We start from the raw sequence: 7,174 nt of genomic DNA, 5'->3' as shown, positions 1-7,174 counted from the left end.
ACCCAGATACTCCTGACTTCAGGGCCAGTGCTCTATCCACCGCGCCGCCTAGCTTCCCCTCCATGTTTTTCTAAGATCATCATTCCATCACTATCATATACCACAACTTGTTCAGCCATTCCCCAATTGACCTCTTTGACACCTGTCTCTTCATTTTAGATGAGAAAATGGAAGAGAGGGTAAAGGGACAGGTCAGAAAGACCCAAGTGAGAAGTTCTTAGAAGGCAGCATAGCGCTCATCTGGTGGCTACCGGGTGCTTGAGAACAGAGAAGAGGAGAATGGACACAGAGGACTAAGCCTGGTGGCCTGGCATCATGAATATTTCCCCAGCCCGTCTTTTTCAAAGTACTTTGGGTACGAAGAAATGACTGGATCTCTGAAGATTTGAATTCTAATCATGGCTCTGTGCAACCTTGGACAAGTTCCTCCCGCAATTTGAGCCTCACTTTCCCTTCTGTAAAATGAAGGGGATGAACTAGATTAAACAAACATTCCTTAAGCACCTGCTGTATTCAAAGCCCCAAGGGCCCAAGGGGCTTAATGAATGGATTGAATGATAGTTGTCTTGCATGTGTCCCATACAGAGCAATACTTAGGCATTCTCTCGCCTAGGGCAAAAATAATGAAAGAGAATGAGGCATGGTGCCAGTATAGATAGAGGAGAGTCTAACTTTGGGTGCAATGGCTCCTGGAGATGGTAGAGCACGATCTTCTTTTTATGAGGAAGGGAGAGCACCTCACTAGAGGATTTCAGCTGAAGAACTGGGGGAAGGAACTTGCCGAACATCATACAGATTGTGTTAGAGCCAAGATTAGAACCTGGTAACTGCTAGCAGAAATCAGTGTGGCACTGCTAAGTAGAGACTAGATGCTCAGCAGAGACCATTCATCACCTGAGATCAGTTGGAAGCAAGCCCATTGGTAGTCATGCAATAACATCACCAGAAAACGTGGACTGCCCTTCAGTGTCAGAGGCAGAGTTTCTTTCCATGTATATCCAGGCCACATGGAATCCATCCCTCCAGCCTCCTTCCATGAAAATGCCTACTCTTCTCACTGATAATATATATCTTTGTGGGAAAGTACTTCCCAGGTTTATGGAAACATATTCCATTGCTATCTTTCTTACCTAGTCACTTAATTGACAATTTACTTACTACAGATTACCATGCTATTTCACTGAGAGACTTTGCTAGGAACAAATTTTGTCTTTTGGATGACTTTTTTTTTGAGTTGTTTCAGTCATGTCCAATGCTTTGCTGAGACCCCATTTGGGGTTTTCCTGGCAAAGATACTGGAGGAGTTTGCCATTTCCTTCTCCAGCTCATTTTACAGATGAGGAAACTGAGGCAAACAAGGTTAAATGACTTGCCCAGGATCACACAGCTAGTAAGTGTCTGCAGCTGGATTTTGAACTCCTGAAGATGTGTCCTCCTGACTCCAGGCCTGGCACTAGATCCACTTTGCCACCTAGCTCCCTGTTTTGGATGACTAGTAAAAGTGAATCTATCAATGGGGATTCATGAGCTTTGGTTTGGGGTGGATGTGAACCCACAGAGTATTTTAAACCTGGGGAAGCCTTTCTGGGGGCACTATGAGAGGAGGGTGCCCCAGGTGTTCTACTCAAAATCTCCATAGTCTATAGTCCAGGGTTGGAAGTGTGTGGGTGTTAATTGCAGGCAACACATTTGTCCTGGAAGTCTAGGACTTTAGAAAGGAGGAAAAGCTTTAAGGAAGAAGCAGGGCAAACCCTCTTAAAAGATGTGACCAAGTCTTAGGCTAATGACTCGAAGGAGGTCTAATTGGTTTAGTTCAGTGAAAGGGGAGGAACGGGGAGCAACTTGTTCATCATAATAATCATGAGATCAAGGATTTAAAACTAAGGAACTGCCTAGTCCTGGGGCTCCTTAGCTTTTTTCTATCATGGACTCTTTGGGTCATCTGGAGGGAGGGGGTAGAAGGCAATAAGTATTATATGGTGCCTATTACAATGCCAGACACTGACTGTGCTCAGCACTTTATAAATATTATTCACAACAATGCTTTAGATGCTGTTATTATCTCCATTTTACTGTTGAGGAAACTGAGGCAGAGAAACTTGCCCCAAGGACTGTTGTCTGAGGCCAGATTTGAATTCAGTGAACTCTATGCACTGCAATGCCTCTCTGCCTCACCATTTGGTGAAAGTCACTGTGGTGACCCCTCCTCAGGATGTTTTTAAATGAATAATATAAAATACGTAAGATTATAAAGGCAACAAGTTCTATTAAAATACAGTTATCAAAAACATTAAAAGCTCCAAGTTTACAGACCCCCTTGAAATTATATATTCATGGGCCCCTTGGGAGTCTGTGGACCCCAGGTTAAGGATCCTCAATTTGGTCCAACCCCCTCACTTCACAGATGAGGGACCTAAAACTCAAAGAAAGGGATCTTACCTGAGGTGACCTAGATAGGAAATGTCTAAGCAGGAATTCAAACCTAGATCCTGGCTCCAAATCCTGCACTTCCCAGTTCATTGCCCTGTTATGATCACAGTAGATGGTAGATGGTTTAGGAGAAGTTTCTTGAGTGTCCTAGCCTACAAACTTCACAATTCAATCCAAGGCAACTAATATTAAGTCCCTGAGTATTGCCCTCAATGCTGGTGATACAAAGATAGTTTCAACATGGTTCCTGACCTCAAAGAGTTTTTAATTTAACGGAAGCTTTCATGTCCATAATAAATGCTTATAAATTGATTGATATGATGTTGTTTCTCAGTCATGTCTGACTCTTCATGACCCCATTTGGAGTTTTCTTGGCAAAGATACTGAAGGGGTTTGCCATTTCCTTCTCCAACTCATTTGACAGATGAAGAAACTGAGGTAAACAAGATTAAGTGACTTCAGGGTCACACAGCTAGTAAGTGTCTGAGGCTGGATTTGAGCTCGGGAAGATGACAGCACTCTATTCACTGCATCACCTAGCTGCCCGATATGACATATACACGTATGAAGTTGATAAAAGGGAACGTGTGCTAAGGGTAGACAAAGTGTTCTTGGAAAACTTGAGGAGAAATGACTTTTAACTGAGCCTTCAAACTTTTATAGAGGAAGTGATGCCTGAGCTGAGCTTTAAAGAAAAGGAATTTTCAATAGAAAAAAAAAATGAGTGGAAGGGAGAAGATTAAAAAAAATACTCAGATGTCCCTGGAAGACTTTTCCAGTCCACTCCAACAGAAACAGCCACCCTCAACCAGGCAGGATGATGTCATCAGCTCCCTCATAATAGCTAGGTTGGAGGAGGGGAGAGTGACCTAACAGAAGGAATTATTGTAGGCAAAGCCTCCAAGAGTGAGATACCCAGGACTATAGGCACAGACAACAGGAGGCACTGGCACTTGCCCCATGGAAAGGTAGGGATTACCTTCAGATCCCCATGGAACAACTGCAGAAAGAGATTTTAACATTCTCCCATTGGGGATCAGCCTCTTCCAACCCTCTGGCCCCAATCCACTTAATTTAACAGATATTTATTGGACATCTCTCTGTGTTACTCCACCTTCCAGACCAATGCTTTACTTCTTGGGCTCAGTCTCCTCATAACTATGCTGCCTCTCTTTGGGAAGCCTGCAATAAATCTAGACATTGGAGACCCTTGATTAGCTCCTGAGTTAGAGCATAGCTTGAAAGACCTTAATAAGCTTTGTGTAGGGTCTGGGCTTACTTAATTGGGTCATTTAGTTTGGTTTACTCTGTGATCCCCTTCCCATGGACCCTGAACCCTGACCCTGACCATAGATTGAGCCCCGAATCACCGTAGACTTGCCTAAGCCTTCACCTTGGTCCCAGATGGGAAGCCCTCACCTAATCAGACTGAGTACTGACCTTCCCTTATCACACAGTGAGACTTAACCTTGGCCCTAGACTGAGAATCCTAATTCTGACCTTAGGACCTTAAAAGCATGTCAGTAATCAGGTGTCCATAATTCTACTAGCCAGAACTTAACTGCCTCAGACCTCCCATGACATTTTTTTTCCCTCTCTTATGCTAATATTCTATGCTATGGTCTCATTCTACTCAATAATATAGTTATTGCATGCCTGGGGATGCTAGACTGAGTTCCAGGAGGGCAGGGTCCCACAACAAAATGATCTTTGGTGAGATACAAATATCTCATTAAGCTCTGCTCTGGTGCTAATGTTTATGGATGGATGTCCTCATGTGGTGAGTGCTTAATAAGTGACTGTCGAATGAATGAGTCCTGAGGGCCATTAGATACAGTGGAAAGGGAAGGTTAGGGTCTGACTCTGTGCAGTCCATTCCTACAAATGGGGTAGACCAACTCAGAGACTCCCCTCCTCCCATCCATGGAGAGGGGTGGTTCAAGCATGCTGTCTCATTCATGCGATGGTGTGTATGTCTGTCTGTCTGTATGTCTGTCTCAAACATGCTTTGTAGGTCGACCTCAGCCTAGAGACAACATCAAGGAGTGGGGCTGTGACCAAACATATTCCAAAGCTGGGGGCAGTGTGTCAGTTACCAATGGAAAAATCATCTGGTTCCTTGCCTTCTGAGAGGCTCAGAAATCATCACTCTGAGAGAAGAGGGAATCAAGGTAGCAGTGGAAGGCACACCAGCTACGACTCAAGTAACCTACAACAGCAGACTCAGAGGAAATGCCGGGGGGTCACATCCTATTCCCAGAAACAAACTGAGGTGTGCACAGAGGGAGGCTTGCTCCCAAGGTCCACTTCCCCAACAAGTGCTTCAAATGCCGGCTTCCCTCGGGCAAGAAAGGCTCCGTTTGTTGGGGAAAATAACACATGCAGTGCAGTAGTAGAGAAAGCATCAGATTAGATTAGGAAATCAGAAGACTTGGTTCAAATCCTACCCTGCTGCTTGCTATTTCCCTGTATGATGTTAGACAAATCATTCCTCCCTAGGTTCTTCACCTAGAAAATGAAGGACTAAACCAAAAATTCCATCAATTCCCTTCCAGCTCTAAACCCTAGTATCTAAGAAAGAGAAACATTGGGATAGGAAAGGAGAGACAGCTATGTCCCACAGATCTCTAGGAAAGGTCTCCATTGAATTTCCCCTAACTTGAACTTGGGAGTTAATTCTCTGTCTTCTCTGCCTCTATCCAGTCCTTCTCTGGTCCCTGGTAGATATGGATCACCCTGAAAGGCAGCAACATAGTAGAAAGAAAGATGATGAGGATGATGAGTCAGAAGACCTGGCTTCAGTCCTAGGCTTTAACACTTGCTAGCTGCTGCTGTCCATCATCATTTTTAAAGAGGACCAATGACTATGTGGATAGGTGGTGGCCCCGGTAGTGGGCAGAGCTGTGCAAAGTCTTCAGCTTCACTCTTTCTTCCAGAGTCAAATTATCTTAGCTATGTGACCTGGGGAAAGGCATTTTCTCCCTAAGCTTCCCCAGGCCTCAATGATCTCATCTGTAAAAAGGGATGGTGATACTTACACTACTGAACTGACTTAGAGTGGTTGGGAGGAAAGACATTTTGTTAACCTTAAAGCCCCAGAGGGGGGAAATGGATGTAATTCTTATTCCCTTGATCTCAAACTGGGTCAGGTTAAAAAATAGTCTATAGTGCAGTTAAACAAAGAAAAATACTGGATTTGGAGTCAGAAATTGCAGGTTCCTTCGTGACTCCAGGCCTAGTGGATAGAGCACCAGGCCTGGAGTCAGGAAGGACCTGAATTATAATCCAGTCTCAGATACTTACTAGCTGTATGACCCTGGACAAGTCACTTAACCCAGTTTCCTCATCTATAAAATGAGATGGAGAAGGAAACAGCAAACACTTCAGTATCTTTGCTAAGAAAACCCCAAATGGGGTCATGAAGAGTTTGACACAACTAAAAACAAACAGAACATGTATTTGGATGGGCTAGAGTTTGGATGGGAAAAACACAGGCTCTTTTGATCATGAATTTAATTCTGGGGGCCAGCTAGTCTAATCCTCTTATTTTACAAATAAAGGTCCAGGAAGATGTAAGTGATTTGCCCAAAGTCCCCTAGCTAGTAAGTAGCAGAATTAGGATTTGAACACAAGTCCTCTGATACCAAAGCTAATTCCTTTTCTAGAGTGCTATGTTTTGGGGCTGGGAAGGGACAGTCTAAGTACCTTGGAACCTTTAGCTTTCCTTGTGAGTGTGCTCATTAACCTTTGTCATAGGAGAGACAGACCATAAACACCAGATTGGGGGACCAATCCAATCAATCTGAACAGGAGACAGTAGAATTCATGCCTCCAAAGAGACCTCGACATCATTACACCCGAAGATCAGGGTTGAGAAGAAGCAAAGGCAGGCGTAGCACTTCGGTAAGAACTGGTCCTAGAATGAAAGTCACAGGATCATGACAAGGGTGCAGGGGACTTCAAGGATCATGTAGGCTAGCCTCCTCATTTTGCATAGGAGGAAAATGAGGTCCAGGGACATGAAGAGGTTCAGACTTTCAATTCAAGGTTTTTTGTGCTATTAGTAGGAGAGATCACTTGTCTGTTTCCCCAGGCTGAGATTAATTAGTTAGTTGGTGCCAGGAGTTAGAAATATAGGCCCATCTAACAGAGCCACCATCTTTAACCACCAAGGTTCTGCCTCTCCTGGCCATTTTTTTGTGTCAATACGATAAAACATTCCACAAATTCTCAGGTAATATATCAGATTGTGAGCCATCTTGGGGAGGGAGGTGGGGAGGGAGGGGGAGAAAAATTTAAAACTCTAAAGCTTATAGAAGTGACTGTTGATAATTCAAAATAAATTAATTAAAAATTAAAAAATAAAATAATAAACAAAAATAAATACAGAAAGATAATGATTGAAAAAAAATTCTCAGGCAGAAAGCTGTTTTTGGAGAACCATAGCTTTCTGAAGTTCTCCCTCATTTGGGGCTGTTGGGAGAGGAAAGAGATGCCCATTATTCATACATAGTTACATTGGTGATGAGTGAAATGATATACAATGACTAGTTGAGCAGAGTGTGCCCCCTTGTGGTTAAAAATCCCCAAGGGACTGATCAGAAAATAGCTAACTCTAACCTCCGTCCACCCCACAACACCATTCATTGTGAATGGATTTTGTCCCCATGGACTGTCTACTCAGGGCTTCTGCATCAGAAGCCTGATCTCTTTATGGGAAAGACAGTAGAAGACCTGAGTTTGA

This window comes from Vombatus ursinus, unplaced genomic scaffold (assembly GCF_900497805.2).
Source record: "Vombatus ursinus unplaced genomic scaffold, bare-nosed wombat genome assembly UNPS02014820.1, whole genome shotgun sequence".
Lineage (NCBI taxonomy): Eukaryota > Metazoa > Chordata > Mammalia > Diprotodontia > Vombatidae > Vombatus > Vombatus ursinus.
The sequence above is the reverse complement of the archived record's forward strand: the minus strand, read 5'-3'. Positions refer to the sequence as shown.